The 26,358-nt window shown below is 40.8% G+C and overlaps 1 protein-coding gene across 5 annotated transcripts in view; it reads left to right on the top strand.

Moving 5' to 3' along the window:
* The window catches only part of lpp (LIM domain containing preferred translocation partner in lipoma), a 489,494-nt gene that overhangs the window by 453,027 nt on the left and 10,109 nt on the right, over positions 1-26,358 (top strand). The gene's annotated exons all lie outside the window — the stretch shown is intronic.

Genomic DNA, 26,358 nt, shown 5'->3' with positions numbered 1-26,358 from the left:
TCTCCAAAGTAAAGGACAAACAATGTCAACGTCCATTGGATTCTATGACATGTGACATATGTTACCCCGTAACATAACTAAGCATGACACATGGTGCAAACTATTCCTTTTTAAAATCCTACTAACTCAGCCAATAATTTGCACCATGTTTTACCATAATTTGGAGCAACTTTAACTTTTGACCCCTGTCCATACTGAAAGTGACCTTTGTCGCCATGCTTGCTGTTTTTACCCCATAACTCCAAAACATTCAGTCACAGATAGTCCAAACTATACCTTTTTGGAATCTTTGTGATCAGACACATAATGTGGTAATTTTTTTTTTACCCCTATGCAGTTCTTCAATTGACCCCTACTTGGCCCCCTATTTAAAATTCAAATGGTGAACGTTATTTTTCTAAAATATGTGCCAAAAGGTATACACAGTCAAACGTTGATGCTTGTAACCAGATTTGAAGGATTCTTCTGCAAATATTCTGTTATCTGCTGCACTAGGTGTTATTGTTGTATGTTTGTGAATAATAAATGTGGAAATAAATTTTTTTTTAGCACATCTATGTTTTGTTTGCATAAAGAGAAACCTGCGTGTGTGAAAGCACCTTTTTCCAATGCCTTTGCCTGATGTGCTGCCCAAAAGGTGTATATAACATACATTTGGTCTTGGGGCTTTGGACTAAACAAGACATTTGAAGGCATGATCTTGGTCTCTGAATAACACGATAGACATTTTTCACCTCTTTTTTTTTACAGTTTATGGACCAAACAACTAACTGACTAATCGAGAAAATAATTTTTAGTTGCACCCCAAATATTATTTTGTGCTCTAAATTCTGTATGGTCCTGTGCAGTTTCTTATGGGTCCATGAGTCTTTTTGGAAGCTTTTCCTACAGACAAATCTGGGTTGTTAAGGTGCAAAATTTTACTCTAGGATCTTTGTCTTAATTCTTGATATTTTTCCTGCTGTGCTGTTAAAAGCAAGATGGCACTGGTTCATTAGTTGTCTTTAAATACAGCCAAATATTCCACAATTAACCCCTAATTTGGCCATTGAATATTTCTAGAAGCTTTTACAAGTAATTCCATCAATTCCTGGAATCCTCTGGGATCTTCCATACTGTTTAAAGAGGCAGTCATGTCAGTGCACCTAAACTGCTCACCCACTGAAAAGCTGAGATAGTGAATAAAAACTGAAATAAATGTATCTTTAAGACGATATTTGTAAAAATAACTTTGTGTGGAAATAAAGTTGACATAAAATAAATAAAGCTGACTGGACACACATTGGTTGGTAAAAGGTGTATGCAAACTTACAGTTGCATCCATAAACATTTGGACAGTGATGAAATATTTGTAATCTTGCCTATTAACATCAGTATATTTGCAAAGTCGTGTAATATCTTGATTTTGATCACGATTCACACCCACAAATTTTCACATACATTTTCACAACATTAAACTGCCTTTTTTGTTTTAAATAAGCAAGAGAGGGCGAAACTTCCAAATGAGGCTCAGTTTAAAGCCAAGTCGGGTCACATATAAAGTGTTTGTAGTACGAATGAATGTGATGGCAGTTATTACTTTGTGCTTTTATCATGTCAGGCTCCAGAGATAAAAGACAATTAGCGGTTATGTTCATTTAAATATGACTAAATCTTTATCATACAGAAGAGCTTCCTGACAAATCACACAAACAACTGAGTAAACGGACATCTGTTCCTCTGTGGTGCTGCAGTGCGCAGCAAAAAATCAGTGCATTAACAGTATTGGATAAATGCCACTGTGAGCCGATTTAGACTGAACTCACCTTTTTTAGTTGGACCACTTTCAGTCACTTCAAGAAATCTTCTAGATACAGAAGTAATCCCCAGAAAATCCTCAACCATAAATCCATGCTGGGCTCCCAAAGTTCAATCCACATGTGATAATGCATTGTTAACTATTAAATGATGAAGCAGAAAATTCCCAAACAGCTGACTTCACGCTCAGATAAAATCCAGTCTGTCTTCCAGTCAAGGAATTGAGGTGTTCCAAAAACTCGGGCTAATAAAATATTAGCAGATCTATCTTTTTCTTCTTCTCGCTAAAATATAGTGGTGGGGTGGGGGGGTGATAACAATGAAGGAAGAAAGTTCATTGTTCTTAAGAAATAATGTTTTAATTGGAATACCACACTTTTGAATAAGGAGGGACTTATTTGAAAGGACAGTGACAGCTCTTTTAAGAGTAATAGGAAGAAAATTGTTTATCTTTTACAAATGTACTACAGATGTTTTCAAACGTTTAATTGCACTACACGTACATCCTCGCATATGATAGTCAGTGATTTAAAGAAGCAGTTTACTTTCCATTTGCATTTGTAACAAAAACATTTATTAGCTCATAGCTTTTGATTGCTAAAGTAGTGTTTGTGTCATGAATAAATAATGCAGAGTAGGCATGTGGAGATTAATCAGTATGAATCTGTATCCAGATACAAACGTACGCAATGCGAGTGCATCGATTCAATTGGCTGGTTGAATCGCATTGCATCAGTTGCTGCCTGCTTGCATTGATTTTTTTCAGTGGCACATTAAATGCATTACGGAAGATTTGAAACACCGGAGGAGCCATTGTTTGGTGTTTATATACAGTATGTGTGTGTGTACATACGCGGTACATTTACAGAATTCGGGAAAGAGCAGTGCACACTGATGACGTCGTCACAGGTAAAACGCTGAAGCGATGAGAAAAACCTCATGAAAACTCATTGTCTTTCGCTTTTACTGTTTGTTGGGGTCACACAATTAATTGAATTTAGGGTGTGCATTTAACCAATTTAAAACATTTTTTATTTAATTTAGGGTGATCATTGAAGCAACTTTCATTAAAAGGGTGGTGGGGTTGTTCCAATGTATGGATATGGTAAAGTAAAAAGAAATATGCCCCGTATGCATTCAGCTCTGCCTACACACTCGCTCCGTCTCTGCTCCATGTGCGTCCTAACCGACTGCTCGCCCATGAAGGTGCACAAATATAAAAAGAGAGCTTTTTGTTCTACTCATAATCTGCTTGAATCACAGATCCCCTGTGATTCACAACAACACTTAATCAGACCCACATAGCACAGCACTATTTCCTGGGGTCCATGGAGATCCTTCCGGTTAGTGTTGCTTCACTGCTTAAATCCAAGCTTCGTTCCTTTGCATTTTAGCAGTGCAGCTGGCTAAAATTTTCGTAACAGTTGTGCATTTTGTGATGAAAGCATAAAATTTGGTACACATATAGCCAAAGGTATTCCAAATAAAATTGGATATTGGGGTATCATGAATTTTCAGTGTCATCTATGATAGCCATTTTTCAGAATGAAAATTGAAAAATGTTCCTATCGTATTGAAAATTATACCATATTATTTGTGTGATCATAAAGATTCCAAAAAGGTATAGTTAGACTAACTAGTTTTAACACAAAATATGTGTGATGGTAGTCCATAGAGCAGAGTTGCTATGTTGCTGATATACCCAACCTAGTAACAGTGCGCAGCATGGTGGGATCAGAACTACACACTGTGCAGGTTGTGTACTGTATAAAGGTTGCCCACAGCCATCACTCGGTATGGTCATACCAATTGTTATTAATAACGAACAGCAAAGCAGGAAAGAAATGTACATTTGCAGTAAAATTGAAAAATCAGCTCCCACACAGATTTTTTTTTTGACATTTTTAAATGTGTTGTACACTGGAAAGTAGAACATTTGAATATTCTATTTAAAAAAAAAAATACACTTCAGGATCTTCTAGCATCAACTCTCACCCAGCTTGTCTGCCAGCTCTCCACATCAACAGTCACACCTTCCTCTGTGGCACGGAACCCACTTAAAAAAAAATAATAATCAAGATGCTGATATTTGGGGGGAAAAAAACATGAATATTAGCTCAGACAATGAGCTGGGTTGATATTTGGTGAACCCATAATTGGGTCCTTGTCATCGTCTGACTCACACATCCATTTTCCTGTTTATGTTCGCACTTTCCATGAATATAGATCACCCAAAGTGCAGCCACTTCTAAGTGTAGTGTTATAAGCTGACGTAAGTAACAAGGTCACACAAGGAGCAGAACCTCATATTGAAAGAGTAGTAATAAAGAGATAGGAATTTGCTCTCACAAAAACCTTAATCTTTCTGCTTCTTTTGACAGAATTTCATAGACCACCAAGGTCACGGACGCCAAGTTGCTTGAATGTAATTATGTTCATTATCTGGTGTTGTACTATGGCTCTGCTATTTAAAATAAATGGCTTTTCGTCTTGTAGGCTGCACTCCACCAAGGATTTTCTGTTCTGCTTTTGTAAAAGAAGCAGTCGACACAAGCGCTGACCTGCTGGTCGCCAAACTGTGGTGGCCGATGTGCTTTGCTGTGTTAATTCTCTCTTAGAAAGCAAGAATTTCACCTGCATGACACTCATTTTTTGTTTTCATTTTTAAAATCTCATATTTGATAAATGTAGATTCATTTTAAATTGACTGTTGTTACATTGTTTGGAGCATTCGCACTGAGTGCTCCCCAAGTCGCTCATGTAGGACGCCATGGGGAGCACAGCCTTTTAACACGGGGCTGCATCCTCCGTGTAAATACAGACATGACAGAATCTATGGCTAACACTGCGACAAATGCCTGTAACAATTAGAACAATAACACAGTATTTAATAGAGAACATGACGCTATCAGCTATAATCCTGTATGCACTATGTGCACATTTTTGCCACAGCTTTATTCTTAAAAATCATTCAGTATTACAGCATTAAAAACGTGCACTGAAAGCAGCTGAACTTCTGGCTGAAGGTGCAGTTTACTTTAATTTTGAGGCAGGTTGCCAGGTCAACACTTTATAAACTAGCCTGTTAGGAGACAAGCCAGATTAAGCCATTTCATCCCATTTTAGCACTTTTTTGGATTGTGGGCAGTCGTAGTGCGACAGCACCCTTTGGAATAAACTGCGAGAGCCGTTACTCGTATGTGTCTTGGATGAATAGGCAATTCACGACCCCCATTGAATCAAATCAAATCAATTTTATTTATATAGCGCCAAATCACAACAAACAGTTGCCCCAAGGCGCCTTATATTGTAAGGCAAGGCCATACAATAATTACGGAAAAACCCCAACGCTCAAAACGACCCCCTGTGAGCAAGCACTTGGCAACAGTGGGAAGGAAAAACTCTCTTTTAACAGGAAGAAACCTCCAGCAGAACCAGGCTCAGGGAGGGGCAGTCTTCTGCTGGGACTGGTTGGGGCTGAGGGAGAGAACCAGGAAAAAGACATGCTGTGGAGGGGAGCAGTGATCAATCACTAATGATTAAATGCAGAGTGGTGCATACAGAGCAAAAAGAGAAAGAAACACTCAGTGCATCATGGGAACCCCCCAGCAGTCTAAGTCTATAGCAGCATAACTAAGGGATGGTTCAGGGTCACCTGATCCAGCCCTAACTATAAGCTTTAGCAAAAAGGAAAGTTTTAAGCCTAATCTTAAAAGTAGAGAGGGTGTCTGTCTCCCTGATCTGAATTGGGAGCTGGTTCCACAGGAGAGGAGCCTGAAAGCTGAAGGCTCTGCCTCCCATTCTACTCTTACAAACCCTAGGAACTACAAGTAAGCCTGCAGTCTGAGAGCGAAGCGCTCTATTGGGGTGATATGGTACTATGAGGTCCCTAAGATAAGATGGGACCTGATTATTCAAAACCTTATAAGTAACAAGAAGAATTTTAAATTCTATTCTAGAATTAACAGGAAGCCAATGAAGAGAGGCCAATATGGGTGAGATATGCTCACTCCTTCTAGTCCCTGTTAGCACTCTAGCTGCAGCATTTTGAATTAACTGAAGGCTTTTCAGGGAACTTTTAGCACAACCTGATAATAATGAATTACAGTAGTCCAGCCTAGAGGAAATAAATGCATGAATTAGTTTTTCAGCATCACTCTGAGACAAGACCTTTCTAATTTTAGAGATATTGCGCAAATGCAGTAAAGCAGTCCTACATATTTGTTTAATATACGCATTGAATGACATATCCTGATCAAAAATGACTCCAAGATTTCTCACAGTATTACTAGAGGTCAGGGTAATGCCATCCAGAGTAAGGATCTGGTTAGACACCATGTTTCTAAGATTTGTGGGGCCAAGTACAATAACTTCAGTTTTATCTGAGTTTAAAAGCAGGAAATTAGAGGTCATCCATGTCATTATGTCTGTAAGACAATCCTGCAGTTTAGCTAATTGATGTGTGTCCTCTGGCTTCATGGATAGATAAAGCTGGGTATCATCTGCGTAACAATGAAACATGTGGGAAACATGTATAAAGTGAAAAAAAATTGGTCCTAGCACAGAACCTTGTGGAACTCCATAATTAACCTTAGTCTGTGAAGAAGATTTCCCATTTACATGAACAAATTTTAATCTATTAGATAAATATGATTCAAACCACCGCAGCGCAGTGCCTTTAATACCTATGGCATGCTCTAATCTCTGTAATAAAATTTTATGGTCAACAGTATCAAAAGCAGCACTGAGGTCTAACAGAACAAGCACAGAGATGAGTCCACTGTCCGAGGCCATAAGAAGATCATTTGTAACCTTCACTAATGCTGTTTCTGTACTATGATGAATTCTAAAACCTGACTGAAACTCTTCAAATAGACCATTTCTCTGCAGATGATCAGTTAGCTGTTTTACAACTACCCTTTCAAGAATTTTTGAGAGAAAAGGAAGGTTGGAGATTGGCCTATAATTAGCTAAGATAGCTGGGTCAAGTGATGGCTTTTTAAGTAATGGTTTAATTACTGCCACCTTAAAAGCCTGTTGTACATAGCCAACTAATAAAGATAGATTGATCATATTTAAGATCGAAGCATTAAATAATGGTAGGGCTTCCTTGAGCAGCCTGGTAGAAATGGGGTCTAATAGACATGTTGATGGTTTGGAGGAAGTAACTAATGAAAATAACTCAGACAGAACAATCGGAGAGAAAGAGTCTAACCAAATACCGGCATCACGGAAAGCAGCCAAAGATAACGATACGTCTTTGGGATGGTTATGAGTAATTTTTTCTCTAATAGTTAAAATTTTATTAGCAAAGAAAGTCATGAAGTCATTACTAGTTAAAGTTAAAGGAATACTTGGCTCAATAGAGCTCTGACTCTTTGTCAGCCTGGCTACAGTGCTGAAAAGAAACCTGGGGTTGTTCTTATTTTCTTCAATTAGTGATGAGTAGAAAGATGTCCTAGCTTTACGGAGGGCTTTTTATAGAGCAACAGACTCTTTTTCCAGGCTAAGTGAAGATCTTCTAAATTAGTGAGACGCCATTTCCTCTCCAACCTACGGGTTATCTGCTTTAAGCTGCGAGTTTGTGAGTTATACCACGGAGTCAGGCACTTCTGATTTAAAGCTCTCTTTTTCAGAGGAGCTACAGCATCCAAAGTTGTCTTCAATGAGGATGTAAAACTATTGACGAGATACTCTATCTCACTTACAGAGTTTAGGTAGCTACTCTGCACTGTGTTGGTATATGGCATTAGAGAACATAAAGAAGGAATCATATCCTTAAACCTAGTTACAGCGCTTTCTGAAAGACTTCTAGTGTAATGAAACTTATTCCCCACTGCTGGGTAGTCCATCAGAGTAAATGTAAATGTTATTAAGAAATGATCAGACAGAAGGGAGTTTTCAGGGAATACTGTTAAGTCTTCAATTTCCATACCATAAGTCAGAACAAGATCTAAGATATGATTAAAGTGGTGGGTGGACTCATTTACATTTTGAGCAAAGCCAATCGAGTCTAATAATAGATTAAATGCAGTGTTGAGGCTGTCATTCTCAGCATCTGTGTGGATGTTAAAATCGCCCACTATAATTATCTTATCTGAGCTAAGCACTAAGTCAGACAAAAGGTCTGAAAATTCACAGAGAAACTCACAGTAACGACCAGGTGGACAATAGATAATAACAAATAAAATTGGTTTTTGGGACTTTCAATTTGGATGGACAAGACTAAGAGTCAAGCTTTCAAATGAATTAAAGCTCTGTCTGGGTTTTTGATTAATTAATAAGCTGGAGTGGAAGATTGCTGCTAATCCTCCGCCTCGGCCTGTGCTACGAGCATTCTGGCAGTTAGTGTGACTTGGGGGTGTTGACTCATTTAAACTAACATATTCATCCTGCTGTAACCAGGGTTCTGTAAGGCAGAATAAATCAGTATGTTGATCAATTATTATATCATTTACTAACAGGGACTTAGAAGAGAGAGACCTAATGTTTAATAGACCACATTTAACTGTTTTAGTCTGTGGTGCAGTTGAAGGTGCTATATTATTTTTTCTTTTTGAATTTTTATGCTTAAATAGATTTTTACTGATTATTGGTGGTCTGGGCGCAGGCACTGTCTCTACGGGGATGGGGTAATGAGGGGATGGCAGGGGGAGAGAAGCTGCAGAGAGGTGTGTAAGACTACAACTCTGCATCCTGGTCCCAACCCTGGATAGTCACGGTTTGGAGAATTTAAGAAAATTGGCCAGATTTCTAGAAATGAGAGCTGCTCCATCCAAAGTGGGATGGATGCCGTCTCTCCTAACAAGACCAGGTTTTCCCCAGAAGCTTTACCAATTATCTATGAAGCCGACCTAATTTTTTGGACACCACTCAGACAGCCAGCAATTCAAGGAGAACATGCGGCTAAACATGTCACTCCCGGTCCGATTGGGGAGGGGCCCAGAGAAACTACAGAGTCCGACATTGTTTTTGCAAAGTTACACACCGATTCAATGTTAATTTTAGTGACCTCTGATTGGCGTAACCGGGTGTCATTACTGCCGACGTGAATTACAGTCTTGCCAAATTTACGCTTAGCCTTAGCCAGCAGTTTCAAATTTCCTTCAATGTCGCCTGCTCTGGTCCCCGGAAGACAATTGACTATGGTTGCTGGTGTCGCTAACTTCACATTTCTCAAAACAGAGTCGCCAATAACCAGAGTTTGATCCTCGGTGGGTGTGTCGCCGAGTGGGGGAAAACGGTTAGAAATGTGAACGGGTTGGTGGTGTACACGGGGCTTCTGTTTAGGGCTACGCTTCCTCCTCACAGTCACCCAGTCGGCCTGCTTTCCCGGCTGCTCGGGATCTGCTGGAAGGGAACTAACGGCGGCTAAGCTACCTTGGTCCGCACCGACAACAGGGGCCTGGCTAGCTGTAGAATTTTCCACGGTGCGGAGCCGAGTCTTAAGGACCTCGCCCAAGGGCCCTTAATGATTTTCTGGCCAGATGGGGGTTTGAACCGAGATTCCTCTGGTCTCAAGCCCGCTGCTTAACCACCAGACCATCACCTCAAGCCTTAAATTATCTTACTTATTTACTGTAATCTGATCAGACACTGGAAATGCCAGACAGATATCACAGTTCTTACCAGCAATAATCATCAGTACAAAATAATTCAAAAATAATTCCCCCTACAACCTCACAAATCATCACAATAAACTAACAGATGCAACACACAATATGAAGCAGTTGTCACTTACTTTGAAAATAGACTAGCAGAACAAAATAAAATTCCTAAATTTCTCTGTGAAAGGTCACAGGGTTCCTGCCTGTTATAAAAGCTAATATCATAAAGGCTAAGCTACTGCACAGACACATGGAAAGATGTTTGAATAACCCCTTCTCAGTTATCAAGTGTTAGTGACCAAGCTAATATTTGCTTTCCGTGAGGTCAGCATACTAGCTAAACTTCTAAATGTCAAAATTAGTTCACATTACCATTCATCTGGAATCACTTGACAGTTTAATGAAGTGTATTAAACAGTGACAATAAAAAGTGTGATACAATAAAGGACATTAAATAAGATAAAATGCTACATACTGACATTTAACAAGTGCCTCTGGTTTGAGTGACGCGTGCACTGTGATAGATGGGGGGGTGGAGTGTCATGAATCATTGCAGGCAGGCAAGATGTTTAAGTACAACTGTCCAATTTAGGGGTGCAAGAAATCAACTCCCCCACCACCAACAACAACTTTTTTTATTTTTTGCCACTTTTGGGGTGTTCCAAGTCTCAATTAAGGGGGTCACCCTCTACCTCATATCTCCCCCATGATTAAATAATATGATATTAAATGTTCAAAACGAATGCATTTTAAATCATTCTTTTCACTCATTTTTATCAGTGAACACAACATCGTAATGGCCATTTGCAGCATTTAGCAACAAACACACCTGAGAGTATTTATTGGGATTTTTTTGCACCCCAGTTGGTCAGCCTTTTCATAGTTTCTTTACAAAGAAATTTGGGCAGCCATCAGCTCACCTGCACTTTCAAAATGATCTCAATATTCCGGTATGAGTTTGAACATTGAGATCAGGGCTCATTGTTTTGCGAAGCTGCCTCGTGCACTGGTACAAACTCACTGAGTGGAAATCAACAATGTGCAGCGGTGTTCGGTGCGCCCACCCTCCTTTTATTTGCCGTCTGATTTGCGAACACAGAGGCTCAGCTTTCTGCTGACTTTGTCATCAAATATTCATGGCTATCTGCATTAGCTTGCAGAGTTCTAATTGAGTTCTGTATATTCAGACATGATTAACTCAGTCTAATTCCTCAAAGGAGGGAGCAAATTAGATAGCACTTGCATGAATAGGATTTCACATCTTAGCATGTCTCCAGACTTGCCAAGACAAGTATGCCTGTGTAGTGTACAGTGTGTGCCAGCTTACCACATTCAAGCCATTTATTATTTCTGATTACTGACCCGTTGTACAGTATATGCAGCTGTTCTATCCATTTCAGGCAAGTACACGGGCCATTCATAGTCTGTGTAGTTTTTGAACGCACCTCGTAAATTAATGAGTGTTGTTAGAATGCGCTTGTTTGGACAAGAGACAAGAAGATGATTACAAACACAGGACCCGAGTCGAAACCTTTTTGCCTTTTGTCGACACACACTTATGGCCCCCTTACCCCAAGTTTAAGATCTGTGACCCAGTGCTGACCCACCACTATGTCACTCTAACTCATGCCATGGGAGAAGTACTGCCGGGTCTTTGTCAGTTTCTCTCTGTAACCAGAGCAGGAGACATTGCCCCAAAGTCCAGAGGAGTCACATTCTGCTGCTGAGCTGAATTTAAGGCACAGAGGCAGATGTGCGCCTCCTCCACTTTGCCTGAGCAGGAGCGAGATCAAGGCCCTGCTGCCACCTTTTATTTTTGTTTGAAGAAAGGCCTGAGTAAGGCACGGTGTTTCCATCGGCCTTCTCCCTTCATGACGGCCACAGGCAGACGTGGTCATACAGTGAAAATGAGGCGTTTGCTTGAGCAGATAAAGCCACACAGCTCAAACTAATGCAACAGCCGAGTATTAAAATGTCTTTGGACATGTGCCATTTTGTTGGTTTGTCATAAGTCATCCTCTGAAGTGTTCACGGAAGTGAAACGTGCACAAGCAGAGCAGTGAACAATCACAACAATTTTGCAGAGAATGACAGAGCTGAGTCAGCGGCTGTCCTGGTAATAAATTGTCCAGGTGGCGAATGAAGCTAAAATGTAAAACACAAATCAGCCAATATGCCGCCTCATTCCTGCATGTGCTGCTCATCCATAATCCGCAGTGGATTTATTACACAAATAGACAGAGCCGAGGACGGCAGACCTGACTCAGAGAAGTTCCAGGTCACAGGCGTCCACACACTCGTCCTGAATGAGTGGCGTGCACACGGATGAGTGTCACAAACATTCTGAATTATACAGATGATGGTTTCAAGGTCACTGATCCTTAGAGTGAGCAGACTGAGGGTTATCAAACCATTACGAAAATCTGTTTCCACCCCGTGACGCATCCTCACACCTGCGCAAACAGAAACACACACCTCAGTTATCTGTCTTTGATTTGATCCAGAAACACAGAGCAGACAGCGTATTGTGGTCAGGTCAGTATATCTTAATATGTTCATACAAAAGTTGCATCAAGAACATAGTCAGATTAAATGAAAAACCACGTGGGTGGAGTGTGAGAGTTTGCAAGAAGGGAAAGACTTACTTTCACTCACATCACTTTTACAACAAGTTCTCTTTATTCAAAGGATGAATACATGAATGTTTCCAAGTCACTTGTTGTGTCTTGGTGTTCCTTTACATCAGTCAGGAAGTACAAACAGTGTGGTACTGTATGGTGACTACCCGCTAATAATTGGTCAACACAGATTTTGAACGCAAATTGTGTCTTGTTTGTGGTAAGCATGACACAACCACTGACACTCTTATGGTGCACAGGATGATGGAATTAACTTCTCCTTATTAAAGCCTTATTAAGTCCACATTTAGCTTTACTGTTAATAGGTGGCACTATGCTGTCTGCAAAGTTTATCAGTTCAGAAACCTGGGACGACTTTATGGAGTTGTGTGGTTGCTGGACAGAGGTGTTCAAAGATGCTGATGTCTTCAGGAAAATGAAAGTCCCCGTTTTTATTGTCCTGTGGCCTCATTTATAAAACACTGTGTCGGATTCATCCTAAATGTATATGCACAAACAAAAGGCAAAAAATGATGCACAAACAAAAGAATCAGACTTATAAAACTAAATCTCACACTGCTTTGAATTATGCACAGATGGATTTGCCTCATATTCCACCCTCTCCATGCCCACATTTAACCAAAACTGGTCAATTAAAAGCATCTCATGAATATTCAAGAATACACATGGAACCTGAAAAGTGTACTTATCATGGCAACTGGGAGGAAGAGCAGGGGAAAATATTCTGAAACACAAATGGAGGTGTTTGTGTGAGGTCACAGCAGTGACATGACCAAAAAACACAGTGAATGGCAACAATAGGTAGCGATGGCATACCCAGAATATTCCTTTATGGTGTTGTGCTTCCTCTTAAGTTTGGCATCACAATCACTTATGGACATAATTTTAATAAGCTTTAAGTATTAAGAATCTCACTACAAGAACTAACGTGAAACTGTTCAAATAGCTGAATGTCTACAATAATTGTTTGTTACAGTTGTCCCAGAATCCTTTGTGCTGCTGTGACATCACAGTGCTGCTGCCTTTATTACAATAAAATCTCTCCTAATGTAATGTGAGCAGCAAAAATAATGTGGGCTCATTTTGAAGACTTGAATGAGGATTACTATTTGCTTCTTGCCACTATAGCTGGCAACACCTTGGCCAAAGGATTGCAATAATCCAGTCATGTCTGTCAGTAATATATTTGCATTTCAACAGATGCAGTGCACTGATGACAGATGAAATGTGTGGTATGATGTAAGATCTCAGATGACTTACATACTTAATAATTGAACAATCACTCTAGAATAATTATAGCTCATAATCACATCTATCAGTAAGTACGTCCCTTCGGCTGCTCCCTTGTTTTTGCACTCGGGGTCGCCACAGCAAATCCAAGGTGGATCTGCATGTTGAATTGGCACAGGTTTTATGCCGGATGCCCTTCCTGACGCAGCTCCACATTACAGTGCTATTATTTAATTAATGATCAAGTACATGTGATCTCCACTGAGACAGAGAGACTTTAAAACTGAAGGAAGATAAGGAACACTGACAAACAAGTCATCTATGCTTTTGTTTCAGAAGGAGCGGCACATGTGGACTTCATTTGTAAATAAGGTAAGACCACAATAACATGTTTTTTGGGGGTCTTATGCCCTGCGTGGCACTTGCGCCGCGAGGCGGGGCATATAGCATCCAGGTTGTCCGTCCTTCCGCCTGTCCGTCTGTCTGGTCGCAATTCATTCACCGCAACGTAGCTCGACACCTATTGCTCACAGAAACTTCATATTTGGTGGGTACATGCCTTGGAGGAGTACTTTGCATGGGTTTGAAGGCCGGTGACCTTGACCTACTTTTCAAGGTCACCAGTGGTCACAACTGTCAAATCCTTTGCCGCAACGTATCTTCGCATCTATTGCTCGCAGAAACTTCATATTTGGTGGGTACATGTCCTTGGAGGAGTACTTCGCATGGGTTTGAAGGCCAGTGACCTTGACCTACTTTTGAAGGTCACCAATGGTCACAACTGTCATTTCCTTCGCCTGAAATTTGTTTGCCACAGTGTACCTTGGCACCTATTGCTTGCAAAAACTTCATATTTGGTGGGTACATGCCTTGGAGGAGTACTTCGCATGGGTTCGAAGGTCGGTGACCTTGACCTACTTTTAAAAAATTACCAATAGTTGCATTTGTTCGAAGGCTACCGACCTTTTATGGTCACTGTTGGCCACATCCTTCAAAATAAATATAACGTCAATCTCCAATTTTTCCACTATGTATCCCAGTTTACATCAAACACATGGGGGTTCAACCAAATAGCTACCCCACACATGTACATATTACTGCACTTTACATGGAAAATACTGCGCGCGGGGCATTTCATGACGATTGTCTCTATTTTAAATTAAATATGCTTTTTTGTGTGCTACAGTTTGTGTAAAGAATGCTGATACAAGATTTTACACATAACCCATTAACTGTTGTCAAACAGTGATTTTTTTTAATACACTACCAGTATTTAATACACTACCAGTGTGTTACCACTTTAGGCAGGCCACTAGCCTTCTCTGCATCAAATCTTTTAAGTTTATTTTCCTTAAAAATCATAATAATCCTGACTATGAAACCATCATCATGTTTTCTCAGTGAGTTCCACCACATGTATAAAGGTAACAGTGCTAATGTAGCATTTACAGCATAAGAAGTAACTGTGATAACTGCATCCAAATTCACAATCTCGCACTCGACATCAGTGTCAGTAAACACTGACACAGGGACAGTTTTGCCAAATCTATTTTTTAAATATCCATGAAGACAAGCTGGTGTCAGGTCAGCTCCGAGGTCAGCTTCCTCTGCCCGTGTCTCATGAAATGTGAAATTTAAAATAATGGAATACCCTTGCAGATATAACTGAATATATACTGTAAATATAACTGAGATTTTTTTTGTGTGTGTGCTTCCTTCTTGACCTTTACAATGTGAAGATGCAAATTTCTGTAACTTTACTCCTGAAGTGTGGAATTCTTTTCCAGAAAACATTAAATGAGGTGAGTTTATTGAATGTACTAAAGAAACACATGAAATCTCTGTCACTTAGTTTGTTTTTGATGTAATCACAATCCTTGTAATTTTTAAAGGTTATCCATCCCCACACACTAATTGCTAAATTGTTTAAAGCAGTGGTGTTCAAACTATTCCAGAAAGGGCTGAGAGAGTGCAGGTTTTCTTTTGCATCCACTGACTTCAGCAGGTGATTTCACTGATGAACTCATTCCACCTGTTCAAAGGGATTTTAATCAGTGAAATCACCTGCTGAAGTCAGTGGATGCAAAAGAAAACCTGCAACCTCTCGGCCCTTTCTGGAATAGTTTGAACACCATTGATTTAAAGCAAGACACACTGTAGCACAAGAGTCATTGTTAGTTTTCAACCAATGTCGGCATAGCCATGGGAAGTGGGGGTGCTGCAGGTGTTACAGATGTCACAGCACCCCCTGCCAGATGGCAAAAATATAAATAAATTAATAAATGTAATAAAACATTTAAAACTGCTTCCCCAATGTTATTGACGCCAAAAAAAGTTTGAAGTTTTTGACAATAAGCAGTTCTAAATAAGTATTCTACAATAATATAGCCTACTCGGTACTTTAACATTTCCCATAAGCCCCCTGCACTTCCCAAAATACTCTGCGATGCCAGCAGAGTTCCGGCATTTCACAGCCACGTAAACAGTGTGTAGCGAGGATGTGGATGGTGCCAGTTCAGTAAGTTCATGAGCGATTATGATGATGACATGTTCTCTCAAGTTGAGAGGGTTATCTATAAGAGGTGCAGCGCCTGTGATGACCTTCTACTGTGCCCCGATGTTGTCTTGTTGTCCATACTTCACAAGGTGTTTACATTGTGCCCTAAACCAGAACTCTGCTGAAACCGACCTCTCGCATGAGTCATGGACCGCGACACGGCGCAAGATTCACAGCTGTGAAACAGGGAATAATGAAATCTGGTAACAGTTGTAAAACTTGCTTTTACAATCTGTTGATTTGTTGTAAAAGGCAAGTTTTACAACTGTTAGCAGATTTCATTATTCCCTGTTTCACAGCTGTGAATCTTGCGCCGTGTCCGATTTGTTGCAGGGGTGGTGGCCAAGTGGTTAATGCGCTTGGTTTCAGTTCAGAAGGTTCTGGGTTCAAATCCCACCCCTGCCACATTTCTCCATGTAAGTGTGGAGTTGCGTCAGGAAGGGCATCCGGCGTAAAACTTGTGCCAATTCACAAGCAGATCCACCTTGAATTTGCTGTGGCGACCCCAAGTGCAAACAGGGAGCAGCCGAAGGGACTTACTTTACATCTGTTGATTTGTTGATGCTGGTAATGGGTTGTGTGTGTGCCTGGTCCCAGAGTCGGGGGTTTAAATTAAATATAGCAAATTTTTTTCCTGTTCAAATAGTGTTGTGTCACTTTTTTGGTTGTGTTTTCAGCTTAGCAGAAACACACCACCACAGCACCCAGAACTCATATGCTCTTCCAACGGCCATGATTGTAGGTGTCATTTTCACACCCGGTGCCCATATTCTTAACATGTTTAACTTGCTGTCTTTTGGGTACCCATGGGTGTGTGCATCTTAAAACAATGTGTGGTCAGGCACAGTGTTGAGGCATTGCTAATGTGAGGCAGCAAAAAGTGATTGCACCGTAGACTAGTCTAGCACCGCGTATTTCCAGTATTTATACCGTGCAATATGCAGAAACACCTTACATTGAGGGGAGTTAACATCATACATACACTCTGCATGTACACAAAAAGAAATTGAATTTGAAAGAACAAATTAATAAAATAAATGCAAATGATGGATAATTGGTTATTGCTTCAGTGCTTCACCTCATGGAGCTTTGGTGGCTGCGCTTGGCTCACACGCGCTGACTCGTTGCCACAGATTTAATAAACCAGATAACCTCTCACTTAATCCACTGTCTAAACAGCAGTTCACCAGGTTACAATAACCTCTTTATAGCCCCTTTTCATCATTTACCTAAGTTTGCGTCCGGATAATGTGCCCGGGTTTACTGTTTTGTGTATTTTTTTTATTGTGTTATTGAAGTATAGCAGGCAGAGTAACATGAAAGACTTATCTCTGGTAGCTGTACGTGCCTGTTTTCATGTACAACCCCAATTCCGATGAAGTTGGGACATTGTGTGAAATGTAAATAACAGAATACAATGATTGCACATTCTCTTCAACCTATATCAGTTGAATTCACCCCAAAGACACGATATTTAATGTTCAGACTATAGACTTTTTTGTTTTTGTGCAAATATTTGCTCATTTTGAAATGAATACCTTACACATTTCAAAAAAGCTGGGACAGGGTGCAACAAAAGATTGGGAAAATTGATGAATTGCTCAAAGAACACCTGTTTGGAACATTCCACAGGTGAACAGGTTAATTGGAAACAAGTGAGTGTCATGATTGGGTATAAAAAGAGCATCCCCAAAAGGCTCAGCTGTTCACAAGCAAAGATGGGGCGAGGATCACCACTTTGTGAACAACTGCATGAAAAAATAGTCCAACACTTTAAGAACAATGTTTCTCAATGTTCAATTGCAAGGAATTTAAGGATTAAATCATCTACAGTCCATAATATAATCAGAAGATTCAGAGAATCTGGAGAACTTTCTACACATAAGCTGCAAGGCTGAAAACCAACATTGAATGCCCGTGACCTTCGATCCCTCAGGCAGCACTGCATTCAAAACCAACATCATTGTGTAAAGGATCTTACCGCGTGGGCTCAGGAACACTTCAGAAACCATTGTCAGTTAACACAGTTTGTCGCTACATCTACAAGTGCAAGTTAAAACTCTACCATGCAAAGTGAAAGCCATACATCAACAACATCCAGAAACGCTGCCACCCTCTCTGGGCCTGAGCTCATTTGAAATGGACAGATGCAAAGTGGAAAAGTGTGCTGTGGTCTTATGAGTCCATGTTTCAGACTTTTTTGGAAATCTTGGATGTTGTGTCCTCCAACAAAAGAGGAAAAAGACCATCCAGATTGTTACCAGTGCTAAGTTCAAAAGCCAGCATTTGTGGATGGTATGGGGTGTGTTAGAGCCCATGGCATGGGCACCTTACACATCTGTGATGGCACCATCAATGGCTGAAAGGTCCATCCAGGTTTTGGAGCAACACATGCTGCCATCCAAGCAACGTCTTTTTCAGGGATGTCCCTGCTTATTTCAGCAAGACAATGCCAAGCCCCTATTCTGTACGTGTTGCAACAGCGTGGTTTCGTAGTAAAAAGAGGTGCTAGGTACTAGACTGGCCTGCCTGCACTCCAGACTTGTCACCCATTGAAAATGTTGGTGCATTATGAAGCGCAAAATATGACAATGGAGACCCCGAACTGTTGAACAACTGAAGTCATACATCAAGCAAGAATGGGAAAGAATTCCACCTACAAAGCTTCAACAGTTAGTGTCCTCAGTTCCCAAAAGCTTATCGATGTTGTTAGAAGGAAAGATGATGTAACACAGTGGTAAACATACCACTGTCCCAGCTTTTTTTAAGTGTTGCAGGCATCCATTTCAAAATTAGCAAATATTTGCACAAGAATAATCAAGTTTATCAGTTTGAACATCAAATATCTTGTCTTTGTGGTGTATTCAATTGAATATAGGTTGAAGAGGATTTGCAAATCATTGTCTTCTGTTTTTATTTACATTTTACACAACGTCCCAACTTCATTGGAACTAGGGTTGTATTTAATGCAGCTTAATGGTGATGGTGTGACAGCAATTCACTGTGTGAAGTCAGAAAACACGCCGCCAGAAGAAGCAGGAAAGTCAGTGTTTTCACTCATAGTTCATAACCAAGTATGTGCCAAATTCCAAAGTGTAAATTTAACATCACATCACTCAGTAGCGTATCATTAATTCACACAGCATGGCCTGGCTCAGACCAGTACATTCTGAATCAGATGACCTGTAAATTTGGCCCCGAGTTCAGTGTTCCAGATCATAAATTGCATGCAGTCTTCCTGTTCTCAATTCTCTGTCCTGTCAGCACCTTTAACCCACATAAAATAAAAAAAATTAAAAAATAAAATTAAAAAAACATAATTTATTTTCTATACCTGCTGACTCCAATTAAGGGTAACGAAGGGGTGTGGCTGGAGCCTATCCCAGAGACCAGTTGGGTAAGAGGTGGGGTACACTCTGGACAGGCTGCCAGTCTGTCACAGGGCTGACATACAGTATATAGACAAACAAACACATTCACATCTATGGTCTCACCTAACTTGCATGTCTTTGGAAGTGGGAGGAAACTGTAGGGACCCCACACAAACACGGGGAGAACATGCAGACTCCACACAGAATGGACCGGGTTGGAAATGAATCCGGGACATTCTCACCTGTGAGGCACCAGTGCCGCCCAATTGGATCACATGTAGTAAATAACTTCAATACCCCCAGTTGTCTTGAGCAGTTTGTTTTTTACTCTCTAATGAAACCCAAATTGAAAAGTGTTGTTGAATATGTGTACATTGTACACACACAGCAAAAGCATTGTGTAGTATTGTCTTTGTGAATAACAAACCCAAGGATGCTTGTTCAAAGGCAGTGTGGATGCTGCGACTTATTCACCATCATCATCTTAATTTTACAGTGCATCAGTGCACAATTCTGTCAGATGGATCTGTGCAAAGCTTCAGAATGAGACACGGGGCAGCGGCTCCACAGGCGCAATCAACAATCCGATCAACTCCATGTGAAGAAGACGTGCGGCGCTGCTGAATCCAATGATGTTCACACCAGGTGCTAATGTCCCAATCAGTTCACGACCCAGCTTTTTTAATTATGCCTTACCAAGAGGTATATTTGTGTGTCCAAAGTTGGTGAAATCGGTAGAAAAGTGCTGGATGAATCCACATCAGGTTTTCACAGTAAAGCCTTTGAAAGAGATGTTGTCGCTTTAATATTTGTGAAAAGGGGCTTTATGATTGTTAGGCTAAAATACTTGTTGTACAGTGTTTCTTTGTTTTGTGGTGTGTGGTGTGTGTGTGTGTGTGTGTGTGTGTGTGTGTGTGTGTGTGTGTGTGTGTGTGTGTGTGTGTGTGTGTGTGTGTGTGTGTGTGTGTGTGTGTGTGTGTGATGTTTGACCTCTGGCCTCCCTGTTACATACTCCTTAGAGTTGAGTCAAACATCTTGGTTGCTTCATAATTGGGCTTGACTGTACGTGCGTCTGTGCATTTGGAGTTACACAGTGAGGCCATGAGATTATTTAGCAGGAAGTGGAAATGACTTGCATTGAAGGGGGGGGCACAATTGACTTGAACACATTCTGCTCACCCCCGGTTCAGCAAGAGCCTGTCTGACCTAAATTCACTTTACCTCATCTGCCTAGACATTTGTTTAGCCTTCTGGGCAAACACTTAGAGGAATGTATGAAGGAAGGGAAAAAGAAGAATACATATGCTTTAATACATCACATTTATTCAGAGGAGCCGGACATCTGCAGATGTATACCGCCCTCTAGTGGCTGACAGCAGAGGAGCGAGGGCTGTCAGGGAGAGGGCAGGTGAAGGGATTCATGCAGAATTCACTTATCGTCACACACCAGCACTCTGCTTTTTCAGTTTGGACGTCACACGTGTGTTGTGTGTGTGTGTGTGTGTGTGTGTGTGTGTGTGTGTGTGTGTGTGTGTGTGTGTGTGTGTGTGTGTGTGTGTGTGTGTGTGTGTGTGGTGTGTGTGTATCAGCATTGGGAAATGATAAGCTGCACCTAATGCCGAATAAAAGAAGTGGAAGAAAACGAGAGCAAGCAGAAATCATGAATTGAGGTCATAGAATCTCACCATCAGAGAAGAAAAGAGGAATTTTGTCTTTTGAGTACTGTACTCATTATAACGGGCCCGGAGGAAGTGTGCTGTGAAATCATATGCTCCAGTTATGCTAACAAGGGCAAGGATTCCCATATGAAGGCTGGATGAGGAGGAACTGCTAAGGATGGTTCAGTACTTGTTGGCTGTGGTACCTACTCCGTCCTACTACGTTCTCAGGTTGCAAACATTCTCTCTCTTTCTCTGCATGTGTGCACGAGGCAAACCTCAAGGGCTTCCCACAGTGAGCTCATTAAGACTTTCTTCCACTTCCAGGATGGAGGAGGCTTGAAATACGGACATTGTTTATACACAAATGTAGCTGTGGGAATAATGTTTATTTCCATTACCTTCTTGAAGAAAGCATAAGAGAATGGACTCGTCTCACATCTTGCTTTTCATGAAGCGGTGCCTCTCTAGGAGTGCTTTGAAGAACCAAGGATTTTCCAGAGTGTTTCTCCTCAAACCGCACATCAGCCGAATCTGTTACCCTTTCACCCCCACGGTGAGACACGCGGGTGTTACAAGGAGACCCAACACCATGTAGAATCACATCATACGTTCAGTGGATCTCATCTTCTTATCCGCTCCACTAATTAGTGTACAAACTATAATGTCACCGCTTGCGCGCTGCTCCTTTAATGCTGAACGGTGATGTGTGTGCGTGCGCGGAGGGCGGGGGGGGGACCTCAGCTGAGCAGTCACAACAGTGTCATTTTAAACATCAGGTCACAGCGGTGTGACCGGGAAACAGTGGATTGACACAACACAGTGTTGCTACACACCCCGAGCTGTGTTTGGAAACACTGAGGTGGTGTGCTACTACGGCAGGAGCCAATAGGAGCTCCTGAAGTGCGCACTCCTTAGTCCAGCCAAGTGCACAGACAACGAGCGCGGAGATCACACAGAGAACCAGGAAATGCCTGTGCGAGAAATGGCGAGGCCCCATCATCTCGTCCACGACCACATCAGGCCACATTCACCCCAACATGATATATCCATCCTGTGTAATTGCATTGCTGTTTAGAGAGCCAGTCGTTATTTATGAAATATTGAAATAACAAATGGAGTCTCCCAGCAGATATTAAGAAGAGAGATGCCACAGATAAGTCAGAGGCAGGCGGCCGCCCGTCCCCCTGTGGGCAGCCTGCCCGGTCGTCTGGCTGCAGAAAACCTGCAGTCATCACAAAGTGGAAATATTTACTGCTCTAATAGGATGGAGTGTGGGTGAGGCCAGCTGAAAAATGACTGTGTTTGAGTTTCGAGAAAAGTGCTAATGAGATTCCTTTGGCTTCTGAGGCATTTGAGGACAGCTGAGCTAAAGGTCTCCAGTGGATTTATTCATTGCATGAGCACACGGGAGCAAAGTCGCCCGGCAACACGACTGTCCATAACAAGCTGAAACTGGCAGTTTGGCTCAAACAGAGTGGAGCATATCATCATGTTGTGTAGCATCTTTCTATCCATCATTTGTGCTACTCTATCTTTATAAAATGTCAAACTTTGCTGTTCACCATTTTGCTGTTTTTCATCATATGGCAAGGTCACAGGTCAAAGAGTCAATGAAGCAATGCTTTGTTTTAAGCAACTCTGCATAAATTAGGATGCTGCTGTTGAAGATCAACTTCATATTCAAGTTTCAGATTTCCACTTCTGCGGAACAAAGGTTAGAGAGAAGAGTGTTATCTACTCCCCACTTTTTAAGTGACTCGGGCTTAAATGTCGTTGGGTAATTTGAAACAACAAATAAATGTCAAAGTCAAATTTCTGGATGTGTGACCAAACAAAACACTGGCTTAACTTACAAACATACACAGAGGGTGTAGTGTTGTACAGTTAGTCTGCTTCATTTAATACCATTTTAATGGAGCAACTGCGCATACAGTAGTGTTCAGAATAATAGTAGTGCTATGTGACTATCAATCAATCAATCAATTTTTTTATATAGCGCCAAATCACAACAAACAGTTGCCCCAAGGCGCTTATAAAGACTATAAAGATTAATCCAGGTTTTGAGTATATTTCTTATTGTTAGATGGGAAACAAGGTACCAGTAGATTCAGTAGATTCTCACAAATCAACAGACCAAGCATTCATGATATGCACACTCTTAAGGCTATGAATTGGGCTATTAGTAAAAAAAAAAGTAGAAAAGGGGATGTTCACAGTAACAGTCGTGTGGCATTCAGTCAGTGAGTTCCTCAATTTTGTGGAACAAACAGGTGTGAATCAGGTGTCCCCTATTTAAGGATGAAGCCAGCACCTGTTGAACATGCTTTTCTCTTTGAAAGCCTGAGGAAAATGGGACGTTCAAGACATTGTTCAGAAGAACAGTGTAGTTTGATTAAAAAGTTGATTGGAGAAGGGAAAACTTATATGCAGGTGCAAAAAATTATAGGCTGTTCATCTACAATGATCTCCAATGCTTTAAAATGGACAAAAAAAAACCAGAGACGCGTGGAAGAAAATGGAAAACAACCATCAAAATGGATAGAAAAATAACCAGAATGGCAAAGGCTCACCCATTGATCAGCTCCAGGATGATCAAAGACAGTCTGGAGTTACCTGTAAGTGCTGTGACAGTTAGAAAACGCCTGTGTGAAGCTAATTTATTTGCAACAATCCCCCGCAAAGTTCCTCTGTTAAATAAAAGACATGTGCAGAAGAGGTTACAATTTGCCAAAGAACACATCAACTGGCCTAAAGAGAAATGGAGGAATATTTTGTGGACTGATGAGAGTAAAATTGTTCTTTTTGGGTCCAAGGGCTGCAGACAGTTTGTGAGACAACCCCCAAACTCTGAATTCAAGCCACAGTTCACAGTGAAGACAGTGAAGCATGGTGGTGCAAGCATCATGATATGGGCATGTTTCTCCTACTATGGTGTTGGGCCTATATATCACATACCAGGTATCATGGATCAGTTTGGATATGTCAAAATACTTGAAGAGGTCATGTTGCCTTATGCTGAAGAGGACATGCCCTTGAAATGGGTGTTTCAACAAGACAATGACCCCAAGCACACTAGTAAACGAGCAAAATCTTGGTTCCAAACCAACAAAATTAATGCTTCGCAGATGTGAAGAAATCATGAAAAGCTGTGGTTATACAACTAAAATAGAACATTACAATAATCTAGTCTAGAAGAAACAAAAGCATGAATCAGGGTCTCAGCATCAGCCATGGACAGGATGGGGCGGATCCTCGCTATATTTCTCAGATGGAAAAAAGCAGTCTTAGTAACATCCCTGATGTAGAGGTCAAAAGTCAACGTGGGATCAAAAATTACCCCAAGGTTCCTCATTTTGTCCGTATGATGTATGACACAGGAACCCAGGCTGAGCGCCAGCTGGTCAAACTGATGCCGATGTCTCACTGGACCAAGAACCATCATTTCAATCTTATCAAAGTTTAAAAGTAGGAAGTTACTAGACATCCAACTTCTCACTGATAGAAGACAGTCCTCCAGGGTTTTTATGGAAGTGAGATTTCCCGCAGTTATCGGCATGTACAACTGAGTATCATCAGCATAACAATGAAAGGCAATCCCAAAACTCCGCAGTATATGCCCAAAGGGTGCCACATACAGGGAGAAAAGCAAGGGGCCTAAAACAGATCCCTGTGGAACCCCAAATCTCATGTCAGCAAGGTTAGAGGTAGTGCCATTATACAAGACACATTGAGAATGACTGGACAGATATGACGTCAACCAGGCAAGGGCACTTCCAGTAATCCCCAAAAAATTCTCCAACCTATTGAGCAAAATATGATGATCCACGGTATCAAACGCAGCACTGAGATCTAACAATACCAAAACTCTAGTGGTGTCTGAGTCCATTGCTCGCAGAAGATCATTCACAACTTTAATGAGTGCTGTCTCTGTGGAGTGATATTTCCTAAAAGCAGACTGCAGTGGCTCAGAAAGATCATTCTCAGTGAGGTGGTCTATGAGCTGCCATGAAACCACCTTTTCTAAAATGTTGGAACAGAATGATAGATTTGATATCGGCCTGTAATTTTTCAATACACTAGGGTCAAGATTAGATTTCTTAAGTAATGGTTTAATCACTGCTGATTTAAAACATTTCGGAACAGATCCAGAGGTTAATGAGAGATTAATAATTTCCAGCACAGTCGGCCCAAGAGTGGGCCACAGGTCCTTAAACAATTTTGTTGGTATGGGATCAAATAAACAGGTTGTGCTTTTTGTAGACGCTACAAGTTTCGTCAGCACGCCCAATGAAATACTATTAAATTCTGTCAATCTAGGTAACACCTCAATGGTAGCGCCCACCTCCATAGCAGGTTTTAATGGCTGGGCCAAGGCGTGCTGAGATATGCTCAGCCTAATATCTTCTATTTTCTTCTCAAAATAATCCAATAATCCTGTGCTGAAGGGAGAACGACTAACAGGTGGCTGCCCGTGAATAAGAAATGCGACCATGTCAAACAAAAACTTTGAGTTATGTTTGTTTTTACTGATCAAATCAGAGTAATAGGTCCACTTCGTGGCCAGTAGTGCATGCTTATAATCTAAAATAGCATCCCGCCACACAAGGCGGAACACCTCTAATTTGGATTAACGCCATTTCCGTTCCAAAACTCTAGAATCTGCCTGAGTTCACGCAAATAATCATTGAACCAAAGTCACTGTGCCTTAGGAGGGCGTGACCTTAAAAGAGGAGGCGCAATCTTATCAAGTGTAGTTTTAAGCGTTAAATTTAGACTATCCACGAGGCTGTCCACTGATTTAGCATTCTCCAGATTAAAAGCTAAAATATCAGGTAGTCTGGCCTCAAGTTCAGTCATAGTTGAGGGTTTAATACGACGCTGCAGTAGTAGACAAGGTTGTTGTTCTGCTAAACGTGGCAGTGTAAATGAGTGTTTACACCCCCTTTTCTACTTTTTTTTTACTAATAGCCCAATTTCATAGCCTTAAGAGTGTGCATATCATGAATGCTTGGTCTTGTTGGATTTGTGAGAATCTACTGAATCTACTGGTACCTTGTTTCCCATGTAACATTAAGAAATATACTCAAAACCTGAATTAATCTTTTTAGTCACATAGCACTACTATTATTCTGAACACTACTGTATTATGGATTTTGGTGTGTTGAGTTCAAATATGACAATAACAGTGGCTCATTGGCTACTGTTTCCAATATATACAAGGTTTTACATTTTGCATCTACATAATTATATTGTGTTATGTTGAGTTTTCATGAAAAATCATAAACATAAGTCTTATGTTTCTCTGTTTGTGTAATATTTCACCTGTTCTCTTTTTTTAACACTTTAAAAATCAGCAAAAGGGTTATATATTAATCCTTAGTAGCATTTCTTAAAACTACAGCCAATTAAAACTACAGCCAACCAGCAGACTATTTTTGTTTCAGAAGCATTTTGGCTGTAGACCAGTGTTGCCATAGTTTAAATAAATCTGAAGTA

Source organism: Thalassophryne amazonica, chromosome 10 (assembly GCF_902500255.1).
Source record: "Thalassophryne amazonica chromosome 10, fThaAma1.1, whole genome shotgun sequence".
NCBI lineage: Eukaryota > Metazoa > Chordata > Actinopteri > Batrachoidiformes > Batrachoididae > Thalassophryne > Thalassophryne amazonica.
The sequence above is the reverse complement of the archived record's forward strand: the minus strand, read 5'-3'. Positions and strand labels throughout refer to the sequence as shown.